Here is a 26,121-nt window from a genome sequence, read left to right as displayed (position 1 = left end):
ACTGTGCAAAACGAAAACTGCCGATACTTAATTGTTGAGAGTTTAATTTTTTCTTCAGGTTCCAGTGGTGCCCTCTAGCCTTTTCTTGCAGACATTTGTGTGTGCATCCGACAACAAAGCATGCTGCTTTCAGCAGGTGTTGTTGTTTTTTTTAAAATTGTACTTAACATATAAAAGAAATAAAATATCTGTCTTCTGCTAATAAGAAAGAAAATACCTTGAAACTAGTATTAAGGATGATCTCATAGAAAGGAAGATGTTAGTTTCATGTGTGTGGTTCTATCTCTCTCTCTCGCTCAGTAGTTTTATTGAGATATGATTCACATAGAATAGAGTTCACCCATTTCAAGTATATAATTCAATGGTTTTTATTTTTTATTTATTTTTTAAGGATTTTATTTTTAAAATTTTTTTAGTTTTTAAAATTTTTTCTTTTTTGTAGAGGGAGAACATGTGTGAACAAGGGCGACAGCAAGAGGGAGAGGGAGAACCTTAAGCAGGTTCCATGCCCAGCATATATCTCACGACCCTGAGCTGAAAGCAAGAGTTGGATGCTTAACCAGCTGAGCCACCCAAGTGCCCCAAGATTTTATTTTATTTGAGTGATCCAACATGGGGCTCTGCATTCAACATGGGGCTTCAGCTCACCACCATAAGATCAAGAGTCACATAAGTGTAGAATTCAGTGGTTTTTTAGATATTCACAGATACCTGTAACCAACCATTACCACAGTCAAATTTAGAACATTTTCATCACTCCCAAAAGAGAACCTCATACTTTTTAGCCCTCATCTCCTAATTCTTTCACAAACTCCCCCACCCTCCCAAGCCTTTGGCAACCATTGATGTTTCAGTCTCTATAGATTTGCCTATTCTGGACATTTCATATAAATGGAATGATGGTGTATGTGGTGTTTTGTGACTCACTTAACATACTGTTTTTAAGTAGACCTTGTTGCTTGTATTAGTATGCTGTTCCTTTTTATGTTGTATGGATATACCACATTTTGTTTATTCATTTATCTGTTGACGGACATTTGGGTTGTTTCCACTTTTTTTTTTTTTTTTAAGATTTTATTTTTAAGTGATCTCTGCACCCAATGTGAGGCTGGAACTTAAAACTATGAGTTCAAGAGTCGCATGCTGAGCCAGCCAGGTGCCTTATGGGGGCTTTCTACTTTTTTAGCTATTGTGAATAATTGTGCTGTGAACATTTATGTTCAAGTTTTTGTGTAGGGGCGCCTGGGTGGCACAGCGGTTAAAGCGTCTGCCTTCGGCTCAGGGCGTGATCCTGGCGTTCCGGGTTCGAGCCCCACGTCAGGCTCCTCCTCTATGAGCCTGCTTCTTCCTCTCCCACTCCCCCTGCTTGTGTTCCCTCTCTCGCTGCCTGTCTCTATCTCTGTCAAATAAATAAATAAATAAATCTTTAAAAAAAAAAAAAAGTTTTTGTGTAGACCTATGTTTTTTATCTCTCTTGGGTTTATACCTTGGAGTGGAATTACTGGGTGATATAGTAAGTCTGTGTTTAACCTGTTGTGGGACTGCCATATTATTTTCCAAAATGGCCACACCATTTTACATTTCCATTAGCAGTATACGGGGGTTCCAATTTCTCTAAATCCTTGTAAATATCATTATTATTATCTGTCCTTTTGATTAGAATCATTCTGGGATATGAAGTGGCACCTCATTGTGGTTTTGAGTTTTCTTTTCCTGATGACTAATGTGCTTATTGGCTGTTTGTGCGATATTCAGATCATTTGCCCATTTTATTTATTTTTATTTTTATTTTATTTGTTTATTTACTTGAAAGAGGCATGAGCGGGGGTGGGTAAGGAGCAGAGGGAGAGGGAGAAGCAGACTCCCAGCTGAGCAAGGAGCCTGATGCAGGGCTTGATCTCAGGACCCTGGGATCATGACCTGAGCCGAAGGCAGGTGCTTAACCGACTGAGCCACCCAGGTGCCCCCATTTGCCCATTTTAAAGTTAGATTATTTTGTCTTTTTATTATTGAATTGTAAGAGGTTTTTACATATTCTATGTACAAAACCCTTATCAGATGTATGATTTATAAATACGGTTGACCTTTGAACAGTGCAGGGGTGAGGGGTGTTGACTCCTGTGCAGCGAAAGATTCACATATAACTTTTGACTCCCCCCAGATTTAACTATTAATAGCCTACTGTTGACTGAAAGTCTTACTGATAACATAAACAATAGATTAACACATACTTTGTATATATGTTATATACTGTATTTTTAAGGTAAGCTAGAGAAAAGAAAATATTAAGAAAATCTAAGAGAAAACACATTTACTGTACTGTATGGTATCAAAAAATTCATGTATAGTGGACGTGTGCAGTTCAGACTTCTGTTGTTCAAGTGTCAACTATATTTTCTCCCATTCTGTATATTGTCTTTTCATTTTCTTTTTTTTTTTTTTTTTAAAGATTTTATTTATTTATTCGACAGAGACAGCCAGCGAGAGAGGGAGCACAAGCAGGAGGAGTGGGAGAGGAAGAAGCAGGCTCATAGCAGAGGAGCCCGATGCGGGGCTCGATCCCATAACGCCGGGATCACGCCCTGAGCCCAAGGCAGACGCTTAACCGCTGTGCCACCCAGGCGCGCCTGTCTTTTCATTTTCTTGATGGTGTCCTTTGAAGCAGAAAAGTTTTAATTTTTTTTTAAGATTATATTTATTTATTAGAGAGAGTGCCAAGCACAAGCAAGGGGATCGGCAGATAGAGGGAAAGGGAGAAGCAAGTTCCTTGTGGAGCAGGGAGCCTGACCTGACCTGGGGCCTGATCCCAGGACTTCGGGATCATGATCTAATATGAAAGGCAGACGCTTAATAGACTGAGCCACCAAGGCACCCCAGAAAAGTTTAAAATTTTGATGAAGTTTAATTTATCTACTTCTGTTGGTTGCATTTTTGGTGCCACATTTAAGAAACCATTGTCAAATCCAAGGTCATGAAGATTTGTACCTGTATTTTTCTCTAAGATATTTTAGCTTTTAGCATTCTTTGTTTTGAGTTGATTTTTGTATATGATGTGAGTTAGGAGGTCCAACTTCACTTTTTTAGATGTGGATATCCAGCTATCCCAGCACAATTTGTTGAAGAAACTGAGTTATATTGGCATTTGTTGGAAATTAATTGACTGTAAAAGTGAAGATTTACCTTTGAACTTTCTATTCTGTTGTATTGATCTTTATGTCAGTGCTTATACTAGTACCACATTGTCTTGGTCACTGCAGCTTTGAGTAGATTTTGAAATCTGGTTGTGTGAGTCCTCCAAATGTATCCTTCTGATTTCAAGGTTGTTTTGGCTATTCTGAGTCCTTTGAATTTCCATATGAATTTTAGAATTAGCTTGTCAGATTCTGCAAAGAAGTCAGCTGGGATTTTGATAGGGATTGAGTTGAATCTGTAGATTAGTTTGGGTAATAATTGCCCTAAGTCTTCTCACCCACAAACTTGGGATGTCTTTCCATTTGTTTAGATCTTTACTTTCTTTCACCATAATGTTTTTTTTAGAGTATAAGCTTTACATTTCTCGTGTTAAATTATTTGTAAGTTATTTTTGATGCTATTGTAAGTGGAGTTGTTTTCTTAATTTTGTGTTTGGACTGTTCATTGCAAGTGTTTGGTGCTCTAATACTGACTATTGAATTTAAAACTTTGAGGAATCAAAGGTCTTACTGGCTTGTAATTACAAGAAGTAGAGGCTTGTGTAGTAGGGTGCTCTTACGAAAGCTTTATTTCATCATTGGCTTTCAAACAGTTTGTGGTCAGACTTTGAGCTGTTAGTTGATCGCTTCTGAGCTATAGGCCAATTGTACTTAGGAGTTCCAAACTGATGACTACATATGCCAGTTGTAGGGTAAATGTGACTGGTTTTCAAAAGCCCTTTCAGTTATAAAGCAAATGACTTGGCAGCAAAAATGCCTTTCATTCATATCATTCTTTTGTTTTCATGGTGTGAAGAGCTGTAGTTAAGAGGAAGAGTTTTAGATTTTAGTGGTTTACCAAGTTGCATTAGAGGAAGTCTATAAAAGCATTGTTGAGCCAGACAGCTTTCAGATTAAAAACCTATCTATTAGCAAAGGAGGAACCCCTTACAAATACCCTGGTTAACCCGTAGCTTAGTGTAGGCATGTTTCTGATAAGTTATAGTTTTATCATCTACATCAGAACCATTGAGGGTACTTTGAAATGCAGATTCTGGGGCTTCTACCCAGACAGAACAAATCAGATTCTGGGAATGGGACTCTGTAATCTATTGTAAACCATCTTCCTAACATGACCCCATTACAGTTTGAAAACTGCTTTTAATTGTGTACCTCCATCTCATAAGAAATTGGTTTTTTTTTGCCAGAATTGAAATTTTCAAATTGTGGGTCACAGGCAGCTCTTAAAAAAAAAAAAAAAAAACACACACAAGATATCAGTACATTTTACATAGTAAAGATTAGTATTGATTCATGAAACTTGTTTCATTTGTTTGTATATGTGTGTGAATATGGGTCATTATATAAAGTGAATTTTTTGCCGTGGGGTTGTGATCAAAACAGAAAAATTGAAGACCTCAGAATGTGAAAAATGTACAACCTAGGGGCATGTGGATGGCTCAGTGGGTTGAGCCTCTGACTCTTGGTTTCAGCTCAAGTCGTGATCTCAGGGTTGTGGGATAGAGCCCTGTGTCTGGTTCCAAGCTCAGTGTGGAGTCTGCTGGAGATTCTCTCTCCCTCTCCCTCTGTCTCTCCTGCTCCTGCCTGCTCTGTCTCTCAAATAAATAAATCTTGGAGAAAAAGAAAAATGTACAACCTCTCATTGTTTTATATGTATCATGTTCCTGGAACTGGGAAAGGTGCTGGTGAGCATCCAGAGATCACTGAAAAATCCTTGCTCTTGGGTTCACAGTTTATAAAGGGTAATAGGCATATGAATAATAGTTTGTCAGTGGTGCGCTAGAAGCCCATAGCATATCAAAGTCAGAGGTTTTCGTAGAGATGGAGCTAGTTGAGGTAGGTCTTGAAAAGGTGAAAAAATTGACGTTTTAGTTATTAAGCCAGAGAGCATTATTTTAGGATTGAAAAGGAAGAGGAAGATTTCGATATAAATGATTTGTGATTTGGTGTTACCCACACTCATCCTGATGAAGCTCCTGAGTGCACCAGGAGTTGAAAAGGAGGTTCTATAACTCTCGTAACAGCCTTTCCTCTTCTTTAAGGCATTCCTTTCCTCAGAACTTTGTTTACTGGACTTTACTTGTTTCCTTTTCAGATTTTTTCTTTCTTTCTTTCTTTTTTTTTTTTTTAAAGAATGCTCTTAAAATTGTTTGGCCATTGCATTTTTCTTCTTTTTTTAAGTAGGCTCCTTGTCCATTGTGGGGCCTGAACTCACAACCCTGAGATCAAGAGTTGTATGCTTTACCAACCGAGCCAGGCAGGTGCTCCTCCTTTTCAGATTTTATTTCATGTTGGTGGTTGTATTACCATCTTCCCTGAATGTATTTGGAGCCACCAAAGAGTCCAGGACAGGGTGGGGAGGTATCCTTGAGGGGGAGGGGGAAGGCTTTATGCTAACATCTGCTTTTGTCTGCAGAATACTTTCCAGGCTACGGGCTAGTAATCTAATTTAGTCTTTATCTCCGTAGGCCATAGAGCCATCTTTTTGTTTTATCCTACTGTAGGACAACATTCACCTTTAGATGTCAGTTAGCTGGTGCACGGACTAGAAGAGATTACCATAGCGTCTGTTCTTTATCGTCCTCTGCTGTAGATCCCATCTCAGTCATTGGATTCCGCCGTGCACACGGACACATGCAAATTTAGGACGCTTTCACTCTAAACAGTGCTTTTGATCAGTTTTGTGTTTCCTGCGTGTTTTAGAGCAGAGACTGACATTGACCACCTAAGCAGAAGGCATTGCTTGGGCAGGGGTCTGGAGGTGTGAACCCTGTTGTTAAAGCATTTGGCTGTAGCTCCGTACATGACAGGATGCCTGCTTGGAGCCAAGAAGAGAGGAAGCACATCCATGTCCTTAGAGCACCAGTAATACAGTAAATGATAAATGACAACTCGCTTTAAAAAAATTCCAAAAATAGGGGGAATGGGGGCGCCTGCGTGCCTCAGTTAGGTGTTCGATTCTTGATTTCAGCTCAGGTCATGATCTCAGGATCATGGGATCGGGTCCTGGCATAGGGCCCTGGGTAGGGCTCCCTGGTCAGCAGGGAGTCTGCTGGAGATTTCCTCCCTCTCCCTCTACTCCTCCTCCTGCTCCCGTGCTCTCTTTCTCTAAAATAAATAAATAAATAAAAAAGAAATAGGAGTACAGTTAAGAGGCAGTGAATGCTAATGCGTAGCAATTGTATTTTTTTGGTCGACACTGAAAGAAATTACATTTTGGGGGTCAGGTCAGTAGTGGTCTTGGTGGGAGGAGCTAACTGGTTACCAACCTTTAGGGTCTAGGTTACATTTTTTAACTTTATTTTATTTTATTTTTATTTATTTATTTATTTATTTTTTTTTTGAAGATTTTATTTATTTATTCGACAGAGATAGAGACAGCCAGTAAGAGAGGGAACACAAGCAGGGGGAGTGGGAGAGGAAGAAGCAGGCCCACAGCGGAGGAGCCTGATGTGGGGCTCGATCCCGTAACGCCGGGATCACGCCCTGAGCCGAAGGCAGACGCTCAACCGCTGTGCCACCCAGGTGCCCCACATTTTTTAACTTTAGATACTGACCTTTCAAATGACACTGACTTTGAGTGATTAGAATGCTACATTTTCCTGTTGCTTTTTTCCTCCTTCCTCCCCAGCCCCATCTTGGCTTCTTTTAAATGGATGGATGATGGGTGAGCATGGATTTAGAGCAAGGGAATATAGTTTGGACTCTTTCACCTAAACTCAAGGAGAGCTGGACAAAATGTCTGTTTCCCCCAGCAGAGAATACTGTAAGTGACTGGATTGCTTATGCTCTCCGGGTCCTTGGAAGATAGTGTAGCAATAGTAAGATTTTGCTTTTCTTAGTACCTCCTTTCCCCCATATCTTTTTTTGTGCCAGCATTCGCTGTCTGGAACATCTAATGTCAAAGGCCAAGAAGTCTTTATATTTGCCTATATACTAGCCTGCTCATTTTCCCATTCCTACTTTCCAGCTATACTTCTCAGTTTGGAAGATGTCTTTTTATCTGTTTTAGTGGCTGGGAGTTGGGGTGGGTACTGGCAAGTGGAGGTGGTGGGAGACAGTACTTAAATTGCCTCTGCATTTTCATGGTCTTTTAGCTTACTATAAAAATTGCTGTGAGGGGTGCCTGGGTGGCTTAGTTAAGTGTCTGCTTTTGGCTCAGGTCATGATCCTAGGGTCCTGGGATCAAGCCGCCACATTGGGCTCCCTGCTCTGCAGGGAGCCTGCTTTTCCTTCTCCCTCTGCCTGCCTCTCCCCATTTGTGCTCGCACACACTCACTCTCTGGGTCAAGTAAATAAAAATCTTAAAAAAAAAAAAATTGCTGTGAGAGGCGGTAATTAAGAGTTGGGGTCTGCCACTTTATTGAGTAACCTCAGGCAGGTTATTTAACCTCTTAAGTTCTTTGGTGTCCCCATTTTTATTTATTATTTTATTTATTTTTGTTTACTTATTATTTTCTTTTAGGTTGGGGGGCAGAGAGAGCATGCACGCAAGCACAGGCGTAGGGTAGAGGGAGAGGGAGAGAGACTCTTTTTTTTTTTTTTTTTAAAGATTTTATTTATTCGACAGAGAAAGCCTGCGAGAGAGGGAACACAAGCAGGGGGAGTGGGAGAGGAAGAGCCTGATGTGGGACTCGATCCTGTAATGCCGGGATCACGCCCTGAGCCGAAGGCAGACGATTAACCGCTGTGCCACCCAGGCGCCCCAGGGAGAGAGACTCTTAAGCAGGTTCCATGCCCAGTGCAGAGCCCAACACAGAGCTCAGTCCCACAACCCTGAGATAATGACCTGAGCCCAAACCAGGAGTTGGATGCTTAACTGACTGAGCCATCCGGGTGCCTCATTGGTGTCCTCATTTTAAATGGAGGTAATAATGTACCTATGTACTAGAAACGTTCAACATAGTAATTGAATTACTCTGAGTAGAATAGTATCTAGAATATAAGTGGAGAGGAAGCCTTATTTTTTATATAAATTAGACCAAGGTAGGTTTGTTATTTGGAGTAGAATATGAAGTTTGCTTTTTAATTGCCATAATAATGATTTTTTTCCCTGACATTAAACAATTCTGAAAGTCTTTCTCTTTGGTCACTTGTGGCCAGACACCAAAGAAAGGGGAAAATTCTGTAGAATAAGTGATTTTTTTTTTTTTTTTAATTGTCGGTATGTGAGCTTTCTTCCCCCCTATGATTTCTTTTCCTTTTCCTTGCTCAAACAAAAATAGATCTGGTTTCCTGGGTTATCACAGCTTGTAACAAAAAGCTTTTTGATAAAGTTGGCTGTTGGGTCAGTAGGATGAGATCATTCCTTCCTAAGTAGTTTGCAATGTCTGAAGTATTCGTTGGAACAAAAGCTGGCTGGGTAGGCGAAGCACACAATAAGCCTGACTTTGTGGTTATGTTCAGGGCAGGAGTGTGGGTTTTCTGATAGAATACTACTGATAGGTAGAAGGTGAAAGGTACTTGGCACAATACCTACTCACTCTGGCTCGCACGTGTAGAAAGAGATTAGGATGATAAAGAGGCTCAGGATACACTCGGTCTGAACTGTACTGGTCCACTTAAGCACAATTTTTATTGGATACATAGAGGACAGTACTGTAATTGTATTTTCTCTTCCTTAAGATCTTTCTTACCATTTTTTTTCCTCTAGCTTACTTTATTGAAAGAACATAATATATATATAATCTACAAAATATGTATTAATCGACTGTTTATGTTAACAGTAAGGTTTCTGGGCAACAGTAGGTAATTAGTAGGTAATTTTGGGGGAGTCAAGAGTTATATATGGATTTTTGACTGTGTAGAGGTTGGTGCCTCTAACCCCTGTGTTGTTCAAGGGTCAACTGTGGTAGTAAATCTTAAAATATCATGTTAAATGGCTTATAGTAGGGGTTTGTAGTTATAATATATAGGATTTTAAACCACTGAGGTTACTATTTTAGGAAATATGAGTATGGGTTTTTAAAAAGATTTTATTTATTTATTTGAGAGAGAGCAGAGCTAGAGAGAGCACAAGTGGAGGGGAGAGGCAGAGGGAGAGGGAGAAGCAGGCTTCCCACTGAGTAGGATCCTGGGATCATGAGCCAAGCCAAAGGCAGGTGCTTAACTGACTGAGCCACCCAGGCACCCATGAGTGTGCATTCTTGCTCTTTCCTTAAAGGAGATGTGTCAGAATGGAGCTTTTCATGTCATTGACTAAAACTCTTGAAAGAGGAGTTTGTGGTTATTGTTTCTTAGGAAAGTAAGACCTTTTAGATGTATGAATTAAGTTCTGCTTGTGCGCATAGTATGAGTTTGTTTTGTTTTTGTTTTGTTAGTTTTCTCTCCTTCTCCCATCTTTCCTATCTAGTGAATCTTTCCTATCTAGTGAATCTTTCCTATCTAGTGACTTTGTGATTTAGTTAAACCCGGCCACTAAAACATAGCCAAAATCCTACCACCATTAGGAACTGTTTAGAATTGATGATGACTTAAATAGCTCTAGTTCAGGAGTCTCTTAAACTCCTACAGCATCCTGGCAGTGAAGGTGAGTGAGTGAAGCTGGCTTGGAATAGATTATACTGCATACACTGAGTGATGTCTACAGAAGGCATGCTATTTCTCAGCTCCAGTATAGTATTGCTGAGTGGGAATGCATGTTGGTTGTCTGATTGTATGATTTTTTTGAAAGAAGCGGTAAGTCTGTACTTCATGCAAATATTCCTGATTTTTGAGATGTTGGCACAGCTTTTCTAAAGCAATCTGTAGGCCAACGCACGGAGGGCGTCGTGAGACTTAGGATTGCTACTTTATGAGCTCTGAAGGAGTGCCTCTCCTGCAGGTTCGGTGAGTACTCACCCCGCCGAGGGAACTTTGGGCTGGGTGGGAGTTGGAAGACTTTGGTTCTGACCTTAGCTCTGCCACTAATTAGCTGGATGCCTTTGGGCAGGAGAAACCTCTTTGGATCTCACTTTACTAGTTGTAAAGTCTGAGAGTAAACTGGATAGTTTAAAGTTCCCTCTCTTACTCTTTATTGTTTTATATATTATGCATGTATTTCACTTGAACTGTGAAACAGTGACCATTCATAATTCGAGGATATCAGGAAATTTTATTAGTCTAAGTGCTTTAGTAATAGATGCTGTGCGGTCTCCAAAGGTAACCCCCTGTAGGCAACAGAGGATTCTTCCCTGCTTACCTGAATTCTTGGCATACCTGCTGCGTCCAGTCAGTATCTGGCGGATATGCACATATTAATTGATGGTGCATTTTTATATTTCTGTTTCTTCAAGTAAATGGTAAATTGATTGTAATGCAATGAAAGCTGTATTGATTAGTGGGGTTTGGAGGGGTAGTTGTGATGAGAGGAAACAGTAAAGCTGACAGTGGACAGTATTTTCATAGTTACGGAAGACATACCATTTTTTTTTTTTTAAAGATTATTTATTTATTTATTTGACAGAGAGAGACAGCCAGCGAGAGAGGGAACACAAGTAGGGGGAGTGGGAGAGGAAGAAGCAGGCTCACAGCAGAGGAGCCTGATGTGGGACTCGATCCCATAACGCCGGGATCACGCCCTGAGCCGAAGGCAGAGGTTTAACCGCTGTGCCACCCAGGCGCCCCAAGACATACCATTTTTATAGTTTGATTCGTTTCCTTGTTTTGACTTTAAGCTAGCTAATCAGTGGCACTTCTTTATGGGAATAATGATGCTGTGGTGTTCGTTGCTTAAAGTCTGCATAAGATCGCAGGATGACTTACACCATTTAGTCCAACAGCAAAACTGAAATCTGAAAAACTACATTTTGGCATTTAGTCTACAGAGATAAGACACACTTATCTCCTCCTTTGACTACAGACTGCTTTTTATCCGGAAGGTGGTTTTATTTGGAAGATTACGTTTCTTCTAGAAAAATATTAAAGACAAAGGAAATAAATTTTAACATACTTGTTTTATTTTTTTTTATTAATGATTTTTTATTATACTATGTTAGTCACCATACAGTACATCCCCGGTTTCCGATGTAAAGCTCGATGATTCATTAGTTGCATATAACACCCAGTGCACCATGCAATACGTGCCCTCCTTACTACCCATCACCGGTCTATCCCATTCCCCCACCCTGTTTTAATTTTTTTTTAAAGGATTTTATATTTATTTGTGAGAGAGATAGAGCATAAGCAGGGGGAGCGGCAGGCAGAGGGAGAAGCAGGCTCCCTGCTGAGCAAGGAGCCCACTGTGGGTCTCGAAGTGGGACTCTATCCCAGGACCCTGGGATCATGACCTGAGCCACAGACAGACATTTAAACAACTGAGCCACCCAGGAGTCCCTTAATTTTTTTTTTTTAATTCCAAGTTATTTAACCTAGAGTGTTAAAATTAGTTTCAAGTTTACAATATAGTAATTCAGCACTTTCATACATCACCCTAATTTTTCATATACTCTTAAGAATATAAGTTAATGGTATTCATTAGACATACTTAGATGAACTGCAGCGATTTTGTAGAAGTATGTTGATTTGGTTCTTGGCATTGTCTTTGGAATAGTGTGTTGATGTAAGGGGTTTAGTAAGAAACAGACCTCTATCTTGAGGTCTGGTCTGAATTCCTGTTTTGTACGGATGGTGAACGTTTTTGGAGAAAACTTTGTGTTTGGGATGTAATACGCGCGTTCACGATTAGGCCTTCGTGGGAATGGCTAACTATTTATAAGTAATGTAATGCTGTGTGAGCCGACAGGCAAACTTAATCCTAAATCTTTAAGCAGAAGTCTAAACTGATAGAATGATAGGTAGGATTTATGTTTTACACAGTAACTGCAGCAATTTTGGCCAAAACATCTGAATTAGTATCCTGATCCAATATATTAACTGAATTTGTGTAGTTTCTTTGTAAATCGCACAGAGCTGCAAGTAGTCAGGAGAAGAGAATGTGTAAAAGGTTTTTCTCTCTAACGACAACAGTTCAGGACTAGTTTTTCTTCTAAAAAAATTTGTATACCTAAAAAAAAAATTAGTACTTTTTTTTAACGCGGCACATGGCACTTAGTATTAGATCAAGCTATACAAAAATGTGGTTTTTATTGGTAAAAAAGTCAAATACCAACAATTTTATTTGTTCTGCCTAATATTCAGTACATTTTGTTGCCCTGACCAGAGTCAAATCATAGTCGAAATGAAAGGCTTACAAAGGACTTCCTAGATAATTCTTTTTTTTTTTTTTTTAAGATTTTATTTATTTATTTGACAGAGAGAGACACAGCGAGAAAGGGAACACAAGCAGGGGGAGTGGGAGAGGGAGAAGCAGGCTCCCTTTTGAGCAAGGAGCCCGATGCAGGGCTCTATCCCAGGACCCCAGGATCATGACCTGAGCTGAAGGCAGATGCTTAACGACTGAGCCACCCAGGCGCCCCTGGATAATTCTTTTTATAAATAAAGTGAGGTGACTTGCCAGAGACCTTATATTTAGTTTATGGCTGAGGTAAAGAGAGGCCAGGTGATCTCTCAATGATGAATTTAAATCTGACTTGAGTGTTTGGTTTTTTTTTTTTTTTTTTAAAGATTTTATTTATTTATGTGACACAGAGAGAGAGCACAAGAAGGGGGGGCAGGAGAGGGAGAAGCATTCTCTCCACTGAGCAGGGAGCAGTATGCGGGGGCTCAGTCCCACCCAGAATCCTGGGATCATGACCTGAGCTGAAGGCAGATGCTTAACCAGCTGAGCCTCCCAGGCACCCCATTGACTTGAGTTGTTAAAAGCTTGGTGTTTTGTTTTTTTAATTTCTTCTCCTGTATTAATAAAGGCATAATCAGAAGGTATATATATATATGGTTTTTTTTGAAGATTTTATTTATTTATTTGACAGAGAGAGACAGCAAGAGAGGGAACACAAGCAAAGGGAGTGTGAGAGGGAGAAGCAGGCTTCCCACAGAGCAGGGAGCCCAACGTGGGGCTCGATCCCAGGACCCTGGGATCATGACCTGAGCCGAAGGCAGATGCTTAATGGCTGAGCCACCCAGGCGCCCCCAGAAGCTATATATTTGACCACAGGCGTAATGCCCATACCCTCCATAGAAATGATCACAAATATCATTTTTACATGATAGATAGATAGTATAATACTTTTCAAATACTCCTTACAAAATGAGGGTAGTAGAATAACAAATTATATCAAATTTTATGTAATTTATTGCTCTTTTGTGGTATATAAAGTTTTTAATAACTTTAGCCAGTTTTGCTGATACAAGTCAGAATGTGAGAGCTAGTGTCAATCATAGTATTTGGGATGGGTGCCTCTGAGATTTTCATAAGCATTTTTTAGAAATCCAAGGTCCCTCATCTTTATATGAGAAACTGTCTATCTTACTGCCTTTTTGTGGTCTTGTAAGAAATATTTGGATAATAATATTAATTCTGAATTCAGCATGGAAATCTTTTACTGGGTTAAAGTTCCTGATAGAAAGTCAGGAGACGTGGTATTCTACCAACTAGTTTAATTTTTAGAAAGTTACTTTGTTCATCAGTTTCCTTATTTGTAAAATGAGGAGGTTAGATATGTAAGATTCCTGTATTGGGGTAGTTAATGCTATCTGCTTTAACCTGTCCAGCATTTCAGTGCCTTAATACAATAAAGGTTTATTTCTTGCTTCATATGATGATTGAAGAATTCCATCTCCTTCCATCTGGTGTCTTGGAATCTTCCAGTGGATCCTGTGTATTCATTTGGTTGACAACAAAGAGCACCAGCAAGGAGGATCTCATTAATGCTTTTGTGGTAGAGTGTACTACTTAAGCTGTCTTTCCGTTGACTAGAACCCAGTCATATGGTTTCAGCTTGTAACTGTAAGGGTGGTAGGAAATGTTGTCTTTGTGAATACCCAGGAAGAAGAAAGTGGATTGACGAGCACTGAGCACATCTCTGCCACACTCTTACTTAGCTTATTCTATCTTTAATTTTGTATTCCCTATTGCATGTCACTTTTTTTTTTTTAAGCAAGGGGGTGGGGGAGGCAGAGAGAGAGAAAGAATCATAAGCAGGCTCCATGCCTAGCACAGAGTCTGACTTGAGGCGCAGTCTTACAACCCTGAGTGGAATGCTTAACCAACTGAGCCACCAAGGCACCCCTGCATGTTACTTTTTGTACATTTGATTACTCTGAATTTGCTTCCAGATTTCTTGAAAGAGTATAGTTTGGAAGTCTTTGCAATTTTAGTTTGTAAAGTCTTTGGTGCTTGTTATATTTAGGAGGGTTCCCCCCCCCCCAAATGGTTATACCATGTTATTTTCTTTTGTAATTTCACTTGTGGTTTAAAGTTCTCTTATCTCGTTATGCCTTGCTCATTTTTGAAGGATTAAAAATGCGTCTATGGCAAAAAATCTCCCAGTGTACAAGAAATACAGTAGAATATTGAATACAGCCAGCATCAGAGCGACCAAGTCATTGTCCACCCATGTTCAGTCTGTCAACCCACTAGCAGAAGGGAGAACAGACAGACCTTACACTGTCTTTTAAAGGTCAGCACATGCAGACTTGCAGACCAATAGAGAAGCACATTCCAATGAGGAGGCAAAGTTCTTTTTGCCTTCTGCCCACTTAAGGTTAAATTTGGAGAGTCAGCAAAAGCCTTTCAGTTGATTTCAGCCGCTGCTTTAAAGTTATCCCTGTCCACTCTCCCTTTTTCTTCTGTGATACATTATGTATACCTTTTGTGCCTAAGTATAAAACATATCATTCCTCATGGATCCAGCCTGTGTTAGTAAATTGGATGAGAATATTCTAAACCTAAGTATTAAATTCATTCTGTTCTTAAAATAATTAGCTCAAAATAACGCCACAGCTCCATTTGCGTTGTATTTGACTCAGTACTTTCTTGCGTAGTCCCCCTGCAATAATAGGCGGGGCTATTTTTTTAAAAAGATTTTATTTTTAAATAATCTCTATGGGCACTGTGGGGCTTGAATCCACAACCTGAGATCAAGAGCCGCATGCTCTTCTGACTGAGCCAGCCAGGTGCCCCATCCCTGCATATTTTTAATTGCCTTTTTCCCCTTGATGGCAGAAAAATATATGCTATCTGTACCACATATTTATGTCTTCATTGGAAAAGTATCTGTTCATGTCTTCTGCCCATTTTATGATTTGTTTATTTGTTTCTCGTGTATTGAGTTTGAGAAGTTCTTTGTAGATCTTGGATACCAGTCTTTTATCTGTAGTATCATTTGCAACTATATTCTCCCATTCCGTGGGCTGCCTCTTAGTTTTTTTGACTGTTTCCTTGGCTGTGCAGAAGCTTTTTATCTTGATGAAGTCCCACAAGTTCATTTTATCTTTTGTTTCTCTTGCCTTTGGAGATGTGTCATGAAAAAGGTTGCTGTGGCCGATGTCATAGAGGTTGCTGCCTATGCTCTCCTCTAGGATTTTGATGGATTCCTGTCTCACATCGAGGTCTTTCATCCATTTAGAGTTTATCTTTGTGTATGGTGTGAGAGAGTGGTTTTGATATCTAGTCACTTAAGGTCTTCTAAGTTTTCTAAGATTGTCTTAGCTGTTTGCATTTTTATACAAAATTTAGCATCAACTTTTCAATTTGAATTAAAAAGAGAAAACCTACTGGGATTTTGCTTGTAAAGTTTCAATCTGTAGATCAGTTTGGGGATAATTGACATCTTTAAAATATTGAGTCTTGGAATGCCTGGATGGCTCAGTCAGTTAAGCGTCTGCCTTTGGCTCAGGTCATGATCCCAGGGTCCGGGTTTGAGTCCTGCATCGGGCTCCTTGCTCAGAGAGGAGCCTGCTTGTCACTCTGCCTGCTGCTCCCCATGCTTGTGTTCTCTCTCTGTCTCTGACAAATAAATAAATAAAATCTTAAAAAAAAATATTGAGTCTTCCAGTCCATAGTACATGATCATGATATATCCTGCCATTTATTTAAATGTTTAATTTCTCTCAGTTTTTTGTTTTCTGCGTAGTAGTTCAGGATATCTTTCATTAAAGTTATTCTTAGAAATTTTTGAGAAAATGCCACGAGTGATATTTAAAAAAATATCTTTCAATTGTTTTTGCTAGTATGTGGAAATACAGTTATGTTTTAATAATTTGCCTGGAGTTCAGCAACCTTGCTAAATTCATTTACTAATTTTACTAGTCTATTTATTTCCTCTGTGTATAGTTATTTCCTGCAAACAATGACTGTTGTTATTATTTCTTTATAATTCTTATGCTCTTAATTTTTTTTCTTGGCTCATTGTACAATAGTGGCTAATAGCAGGCATTCTTATTTCTATCCTATCTCAAGAGAATTTTATTTGTGGCGGGTTTTGTTTTGTTTTTGTTTTGTTTTGTAGATACTCTTTGTCAGATAAAGGATCCTCCCATCCTGATTTGTTAATTTTTCCCCCCAGACGCTTTTTTGATTCATTGAGATATGAGCTTTTAGTTTCCCTACTTAATCTGTTGATGTAGTGAATACATCGATAGATTCTCTAAGGTTTTATTAGGCAGCTTGGTTCAAGATGTATATTTTCTACATTACTTGATTTGATTTGCTAATGTTTATTTTAGGATTTTTTTTTCACTTAAGTTAGGAGTCAGCAAATTATGGCTCAAGGTCAAATTCAGCCTACTGTCTATTTTTGTATTATTTATGAGCTGAGGGGCGCCTGGGTGGCTCAGCTGGTTAAGCATGTGTCTTTGGCTCAGGTTGTAATCTCAGGGTCCTGGGGTCAAGCCCAGAGTTGGGTTCCCCATCAGCGGGGAGTCTGCTTGTTCCTATCCCTCTGCCCCTCCCCCTGCTTGGGCTCTCTCTCTCTCTCTCTAACGGATAAGTAAAATCTTTTAAAAAAATTTATGAACTAAAAGTGTTTTCCACATTTTAAAATAATTGACAGAAAATCAAAAGGAGAAAAACATTTCATGACAGGTGATGTACACTATTCACATTTCAGTGTCTATAAATAAAGCTTTATTGCAACCCAGACACACTCATTCATTTGTGTATTGTCTATGGAAGTTTTCCTACTATAATGGCAGTGTTGAGTCCAGGCAGTTTTTGCTTTGCACAGTAGTTCAGGACTGTAAAAAATGGCCATGCAGGGTGAAACTGTGCAAAGCAAAGTTAATCAGTGGGAAAAATTATGATTGTTCTGTGATCTTTAAAAACTTTAAAAGCTCTCTTGTCTGTTACAAAACTTAGGGAAATGAAAAAAATGGGAAAATTAATATTTAGTACACTGTAATTCAAAACTGTAAAAGCATTGAGAATTGAAATGTTTTATTTCTTTGGAAAAAACCTACCAAGAATAATTTGAAGAGTATCAGGCTTCTTCTTACCATATAACTTATGATGTGGAGTGGGCATCTTTACTGTGTCTGTCCTACTCTTTCTAAGTTTAGGTCAGCTTCCAACATTTTATCCTTTGTGTTTTCATTGCCACAAAGTATCTTCAGAGTTCTTCTAATGTGGGATTTCTTACCAGCATCATCTCCTTTAAGGCATTTTCATTTTTTTCACCAAACCATTGTCCTCATTTATGGAGATAAGCTTACCTTCCCTGAGTTCCTCTGGCAGCATATCCAGAGTCTTCTGAATGGTGGTAGGATCAACATTCCCACAGTGAGCTATTTTTTCTGTGACTACATTTACTTTTGATTTGAATTTCGCTTCCTTGTTACTACTTTTTGATTCTTTGCTGCACATTCATGTTTATAGGCCAGTTCCCTCTTTCAATTACTCATTTTTGTAAAATGCCACATGGGTTTATCATTGGGAGATGAGGAGGCAACGCCGCTCTTTATGCATGAACTGAGTAACAGATGTTCAGTGACCAGTCACCATCAGGCTTTGAAGAAGTGATGTGAAGGGCGCCTGGGTTAAGCCTACGACTCTTGATTTCAGCTCGGGTCATGATCTCAGGGTTGTGAGATTGAGCCCTGCATGGGGGCTTCTTGTTCAGTGGGGAGTCTGCTTGGGATTCTCTCTCTCCCTCTCCCTCTGCCCACCTTCCCCTCTAAAATAAATAAATAACATCTTAAAAAAAAAGTGATGTAATAAGTCCCTGATCTCCATGCACACCTGTTATTTGCGTAGTGATTTGTAGACTGAAGAGCTAACAGCAAATTTTGTACTCCCTGCGATTACTCACGGTTAGTATACCATGGTAACTGAAACTTGAACCATGTTGTTGGGGGACTGGTGTTATTTAACTAAACCATGGTAACTGAAATTGGTGCGTATTAGAACCATGCAAAGCAAGGACTGTCTGTTTTGTGACAAAGCATATGGGCCTCAGAGTTTAAACAGTTTACTCTCTGGCTCTGTACAGAAAATGTTTGTTGACTCCTGATCTAAGTTTGTAAGTTTATTTTGGCTTATGATTTTCCTGTCTGGGTTTGGTAACAGGTGTATATTATCATATAATTAATAGCAAATATATAAAACACATACAGTGTTCCACACCCTATTTTATGTATTAACAGATCCAGAAAGTAGATATCACTGTTATCCCCAACTAACATTTGAGGAAACTGAAGCAAAAATGTGAAGAAACTTGCTCAAGGTCATGTAGATGCCAAGTGGTAGAACCCAACTTTGAACCCCTGGCAGTCTGGCTGGAATGTGGGCCTCTGTAATCACTACATTATACTTTTGTTAAGCTCATAAAATGATTTGGTGGGAATTCTTCTATTTTCTAGAGTTTGTATTAGATTGGAGTTATCTGCACCTTGAATATTTGGTAGAACTCCTATAAAATCCTTGGTGTGTGTGTGTGTGTGTGTGTGTGTGTGTGTGTGTAAGACTTAAAAATATTGTTTTAGTTCTTTAATTGATTCGGGACTGTTTAGATTTTCTGTTTATTATAATATTTTGGATCAGTTATTGTAATATATGCTCTTTTAGGAACTGGTCTTTTTTTAAAGTCTATTTTTTTTTAGTGATCTTTCCACCCAGTGTGGGGCTCAAACTCAGAATCCCGAGATCAAGAGTCCTATGCTTCACTGACTGAGCCAGCCAGGGGCCCAGGAACTGGTCTTTTTCATCTGATTTTCATGTTTGTTGGCGTAGTTGTTGATAATCTCTTTTTTCCTCTGCCACAGCCTTATTCTTTTCCTTCCTAAAATTGTTCATTTATGCCTTCTCTTCTTTTTTGGTCAGTCTTACCAAAGGTTTCTTAACTTTATTACTCCTGAAAGAGGACTTTGCTTTGTTGATCTTCTCTTTTCTTTCTTTGTGCCTTATTTTTGTTCAAGATTTTATTTCCTTCCTTTGGTTTTCTTCAAATTTATTTTTATCTGACTCTTAAGATGGATTTTAACTAATTTACTTATATCCTTCTTTTTATAATAAAAACACTTAGGCTGAAGACTTCCTCAAATTCTCTGTTTAAGTATATTCCACAAGCTTTGGTATGTAATATTTTTGTTCTTATTCAATTCTAAGTATTTTTTCATTTCTACTATGATATTTGCAATGTCCTAATAAATTTTTGAAAAATTCAGGTTTTTATCTCTAACTTATTTATGATGTTTCCTAAATGTATATTGTACAGAATGATTTTTTATGAAATTTTTGTTTAAATTCCAGTTAACACAGTGTGATATTTGTTTCAAATGTGCAATAGAGTGATTCAACACTTCCATGCAACAACACCTGGTGCTCATCACAGCAAGTACACTCCTTAATCCCCATCACCTATTTCCCCCATCCCCCCCACTCACCTCCCCTCTGGTAACCAGCAGTTTGTTCTCTTACAATAATGATTTTTAAAATTTGAGATTTGTTTTATGTCCTAGTATATGTTTATTTTACAAATGAAATGTCCCATGTGTGCCAGAAAGGTGTCTTTTTAAAAAAATACTTATTTATTTGACAGAGAGAGTGAGTGAGCACAAGCAGGGGGAGCAGGAAAGGGAGAAGCAGGCTCTCCGCTGAGCATCCGGGAGTCCGACATGGGGCTCGATCCCAGGACCAGCAGGACCTGAGCTGAAGGCAGACACTTAACTGGCGCCCCAGGAAAGTGTCTGCTCCAGTGTACTCTGTAGTCCATTAGCTGAAACTTGTATATTGAGTTGTTCAGAACTTGTATACATACTTAATGATTTTTGTCTACATGATGGGTCAATTACTGAGAGAAGTATATTACAATATCCCCCTAGAAGGAGGACCCATCTGTTTCTCCTCATTAATGTCAGTTTTATGTTTTTGTTTTATTTTTATTGAAGTATAGTTGATACACAACGTCATGAGTTTTGGCTGTACAACTTAGTGATTGGACCAGTTCTTATGTTACGCTGTGCTCACCGCAAGTGTAGTTACCATCTGTCACTATACAGTGCTGTTGCAACATTATTGACTATATTCCCTATGCTGTGCCTTTTATTCCCATGACTTATTCATATCATATCTGGAAGCCTGTATTCCAGCCTGGAAGCCTGGAAACCCACTCCCCCTCACCCATTTTGCCCATTTACCAATATTAAATATTAATCTTATATGTACCTAACAAAATATCTTATCCCCTCTGTCTCCCTCTCCTCTGGCAACCGTCAGTTGGGTCTCTGTATTTATAGGTCTCTTTATTTATAGGTCTCTTTCTGCTCTTTGTTTTGTTTTTTAGATTTCACATATAAGTGAAATCATACAGTATTTGTCTTTCTCTGTCTGACTTATTTCACTTAACTTGATACTCTCTAGGTCCATCCATGTTGTTGTAAATGGCAAGAGCACATCCTTTTTTATGGCTGAGTAATATTAAATTTGTGTGTGTGTGTGTGTGTGTACGTGCATGTGTGTGTGGTGTGTATGTATCACATCTTCTTTATTCATTCATCTGTTGTTGGACACTTGGATTGCTTCCATATCTTGGCTGTTTTAAATAATGCTACAGTAAACATAGGGGTGCATTTGCCTTTTTGAATTAGCGTGTTTTTTTGGGGGTGAAGTTTTATGTTCTTTAAATAGCTGTGTTGTTAGGAAGATACAAAATTAATATTTAATATTGGTAAATCTTAGTGAATTGAACTTGTCACTTTATTTCTACTAATGGTGTTTTGCTTGGTCTCTCTCTCTCTCTCTCTCTTTCACACACACACGCCCCAACCCCCGGCTGCTGTAAGTGTTAGCAAGGGCCATAGCATATAGGAGCCAGCTCTCCTAGAGGTGTCTGGGGAATTATGTCCCTTCCCTTCACATGGCTCTCAGCCAGTGACTGCCTGATGAGGATTACAAAAACCTGACTCCCTTCCCTCATGGTGGGGCTGGCTCTGTGGTGTGGTTGTGCTTCATAGCTTCCTAGACAGGAGGCATAGGCTCTAACCTTTAGCTGAAACCATAGTTTTGGTTCTCTTCCCTCCCTTACAGGTTTCTCCTGAAGGCACTCCCTCAGTAAATCACTTGTATAAGAATCCCTGTCAGGCTCTATTTCTAATAAACTCTATCTAAAGCACCTACCTTCTCAAAACGGGAGAATTTGATCTCTTTCCAGTGTTAAGTTTTACGAACTCTGCCTTATGTTTCATTTCAGTGAACTTTAAGTAGATTGTTGATTAATTCAGTAGCTCTCAGTTGTGGGTGCCCTTCAGAGTCAGCGCTTAGAAACTGAATTGCCCACCTCTGTCCCTGAATGATTCTGATCCAGTGGCATTTCACTTTTATTTTATTTTATTTTATTTTATTTTATTTTATTTTATTTTTAAGATTTTATTTATTTATTCGACAGAGATAGAGATAGCCAGCGAGAGAGGGAACACAAGCAGGGGGAGTGGGAGAGGAAGAAGCAGGCTCACAGCGGAGGAGCCTGATGCGGGGCTCGATCCCATAACGCCGGGATCACGCGCTGAGCCGAAGGCAGACGCCTAACCGCTGTGCCACCCAGGCGCCCCGCATTTCACTTTTAACTCAGATCTTTACTTCCATTTCAGGTGAAATGTTAAAAGTTACATTAAGTATTAACATGAAGATTCCTTTGACTTTTCACTCTGCTTGTTCAGTTTTCACTTAGTATTATTATTTTTACTTTTAGGCCTTTTTTTTTTTTACCCCCTCCCCCCATTTGAAAGCATCTCTAAGGCACTTTTATGTTAAAGGCAAGTCATTTACTACCACCACTAAGGTCTTTCTACAAAATGCCTGCTAAGTACTATAGATTTTATGCCTTCCTCTTTGCTGCTCAGAAGAGCAGGGCTACTGTACCCCAATGCTGATTCTGGGCCCAGGACCCACAGTGGAAGAGCCAGGAGTGTCCTTCCAGCTAGGCAAGTGTCAACCCCAGCAAGAGAAGGCTCTGTCATGATACGGAATGGAGCACACCCGGCAGGATGCATGTGCAGTTGAGATCCTACCAGGTGTTACTACTGTACTAGATGCCCAGGATAAAAGGTGAAGAAGATGTGTCCTTGTCATGTAGGAACTGAGTCCAATGGGACCCTGGAGAAGACACACATTGTATGTGTCTATGATAAATAATTGCAGAATTATCGGCACATCGTCATTCTCCTCTTAATTCAGTCTTCCATTTTCCTTCACTTTCACTGACATCTAAAACAATAAAATGTAGCACGCTATGGCTCCGAGCTTAAGAGAGGATCTTCACTTGGCTTGATGGAGAGTTTTTTTCTTAAGTAGTTCTCAAAAGCTAGGAGCTGATCAAGTGTGAATACTTTTCCCCTTCACCCAATTTCCCCAACACCAGGTAGTCTTAAAATTACATAGTATGTTTACTACTCTTTGACAGACATATGTGAGCTGATACTATGGAGATTTCACATTTTAATAATTATAAAAGTTTTAATATTTATACAGTGATGTTAACATGATGGTGGGTAGCTTATCTCTTCAACAAAATGCCATTTGTTTCTGCCATGTTGCATCATGTCGTTGTGCTTTTCTAAAAGCAGAGGGCTATTTTTATTGCCCTGCCTAATAATGATAAGATGACAGGCTTGGAGAGCTGGCTTGTATGGTTACTCCTTGTTGGCTTTCTTTTCATGATTGCAGACAACCTGATGGCTCTGGCACAAAGCTATGTTTGGAAAGAAGAAGAAATGGGTTAATATGCTAGTTAATGGTGACCCTTCAACCTTGAATATGTTTATTCTTTTTCCAGTTCTGAAGAGTTTTTTGTAGTTTTAGCACCTCTGATTAATTTCATTAAATTAGACCTACTTTTTTTTTTTTTTTAAGTAGACTCCATGCCCAGTGTGGAGCTCCGTGCGTGGCTTGAACTCATGACCCTGACATCTAGACCTGAGCTGAGTTCAAGAGTCGATGCTTAACCAGCTGAGCCACCCAGGTGCCCCTAGACCTACTGCTTTAATTTTTTTTTTTTTAAGATTTTATTTATTTGTCAGAGAGAGCGCACACACAAGCAGGGGGAGCGGCAGGCAGAGGGAGAATCAGGCTCCCCTCTGAGGAAGGAGCCCAACTTGGAACTTGATCCCAGGACCCTGGAATCACGACCTGAGCCGAAGGCAGATGCTTAACGGATGGAGCCACCCAGGCACCCCTGCTTTTTATTAACTTCAGTCATACCGCCTTAGAATTCTGTTTAGCTAGTCCCTTTGTTTTGTTGGTTTTTGTTGTTTTAGGCCATCTTCTGTGTAAAGTTATCCACTAAGAGAAGATACACACATGGCTTAGACATGGTCCTTCCCCTTTGCGATCTAGCAGTTACAGGAGCCGACTGTCAGACTGTTTCAATAGAAATACAGGTGAAGTGTTAGTTCTCAATGGTGCTGGGAGAACAGATCTCAGAATAGGATCACAGAAAAGCTGATAGTTGATGTGGGCCTTGATTTCAAGACTCTGACAAGTGGGAAAGGAGTGAGGAGGATTTGTAGTGTGGAGAGCAGTATGAATAAGGCCATGTGGTGATAATGTCAGTGATAGGCTTATAAAGTGGCAGCTGGTCTCCGGTTGACTGAAGTACAGGGAGAGCCTCCATGGAAAACCACCGATGGCTGTGGTAGGTAGGTCCTAGAGCTGGGTCCTGTAGGGTATCACACAAAGGAGTTCAGAGTGTTTTTTTCCTAGTACGGATTGGGGTCCTTTTAAATCAGCTGAGATTTTTTTCCCTGATGTTCAGGACTCCTCCCAATTGCATTTATACTTTAAAAGGTAGGGCAAAAAAATAGATCTGGAAGTGTAGTGATGTCCTTGCGTCAGATAAAACAGAAACTATAAAATTCCAAGATTTTATCAATTCTGTCACACCCTCCTTGTGTTTCTGGTATTTGCTGGGTCTCCCCTTAGCCTGATTCTCACTCTAGCTTCATTTATAAGTGACTTGTTTTTTCTGGTTCCTTTTTTTGTCAACTGTTAAAGTGAGGGAATTGGAGCCCAGATTATTTGAAGTGGTGTTGTTATAAAAGCCTTTAGAGATCTTAAGTATTTAGAAATAATTTTTGGATAGGTGTAGGGAAACTCTGAATGTGTTTTGGTCTTAATTAGACTGAGGGAGAATAAATGGAATGAATATAACATTTAAAAAAACTTTTTTGCTTTACAATTCGGGGGCATTAGCTCTTGAGCATCATCTTAAGATTCACTCTTTTTCTTTTTTTAAATGGAAATAAAATGGAAGAGTTGCTCTTAAGGATGGTTATAGCAGAAATGTAAGTGCTGTGTCATTGTCAGTCTCTAGTTTTGGCGCACCTTACCAGACTTCAGCAGACATCATGCTGAGTGGATCACATGGCTAACAGTGGGAGGTATCTAGTGTAGATGATTCTTCTTGGAGAAATAGGTTTAAATTCCCTTGGACAGAAATGTGGCAGGCAGGTGCCTGATTAGAGATCCAAAATGCATTCGGTCAGGACTGAACACAAACTGCCTGGATAGTTCCCGTAAGTAAGCAAGCTAGGCTTTCAGGCTTGTGCTTCAAGGTTTTGTGTATGTGAATATGCGTGTGCATGTGAGTGCAGTGTTTTTATGTTCGAGGACAGGGCTCCCTAAAATAGCAGTGGGAAAAGGAACTCTTTGTTTTGGGGACTGCATGGAAGTAAAATCCATGTGCTCTTCCGTATAGGAATGTCCCTAGGCAATGGCCTCAACTATTCTAGTAATCAAGGACTTTTCTCCTGTTGCTAATCCTGTGATGAACAGGACAAATAGTGGTTCGGAACAGAACCCTGTGGAGCCTGCAAATACTATCAGTTCATAATAGTACAACTGTTGTCCTTGAAGTATGTAGGGAGGTACCTGGAGGTGGAAACTTCATGTGTTCTGCAGGGGCTTGGGGCTTATTGCTAGGATCATCAGGCTGTTGCTGAGCTGCACCTTTGCTGTTCTGGTTCCGGGGAGGAGCTGGAGAAGTTTCGACTAGCCTCGGGCATCACATGTGCCTGGGAGCTGTGTAAGGTGGTAGCCGATGCCCATACAGGTCCTTAATAAAGATTTGGTTTTACTTTGAATGAAATACCATTTTGATTGAAAGTAGACATCAAACTAGTTTTCTAGTTAAATAAATTAAAAGCAGAACACAGACATCAGACAAATAAGGGTCAGCTTGCTACGTAATAGACCTCTGAAAGAACTTCATTAAAACCTATCTGAGGAATAAGAGTCCCCATTTAGTAACTGAAAGTTTGCTAGGCAAACTGAAAAAAATCTCATGTTGAATATGAAATCTTCATGATGCAGGCTGTACCACCAACCTGTCAGATTATAAATGGTCTCTGGAACTGGCTGCGATGCTGGGTTTCTTCCAAGCCTGAGGAACAAGCACTTCATTTTGGTCACAGCAATCTCACTAATGTCCTGGGGTAGCAGCTTGGTGTTGGCCTCAAAATTCTCTGCTGTTTACATCAGTCATGCAAAAAAAAAAAAAAAAAAGATACAGAAGAAGAAAATATAAGTCCCACTTATCTTTTTAGTTCTATATCTTTTTTTTTTTAAAGATTTTATTTATTTATTTGACAGAGATAGAGACAGCCAGCGAGAGAGGGAACACAA

The 26,121-nt window shown here is 39.5% G+C and overlaps 1 protein-coding gene across 27 annotated transcripts in view; it reads left to right on the top strand.

The window, feature by feature from the left end:
- The window catches only part of MAP4 (microtubule associated protein 4), a 178,966-nt gene that overhangs the window by 28,717 nt on the left and 124,128 nt on the right, over positions 1–26,121 (top strand). The window lies entirely within an intron of this gene.

This window comes from Ursus arctos, unplaced genomic scaffold (genome assembly GCF_023065955.2).
Source record: "Ursus arctos isolate Adak ecotype North America unplaced genomic scaffold, UrsArc2.0 scaffold_14, whole genome shotgun sequence".
Lineage (NCBI taxonomy): Eukaryota > Metazoa > Chordata > Mammalia > Carnivora > Ursidae > Ursus > Ursus arctos.
Note: the sequence above shows the minus strand (reverse complement) of the source record. Positions and strands in the feature narration are given on the sequence as shown.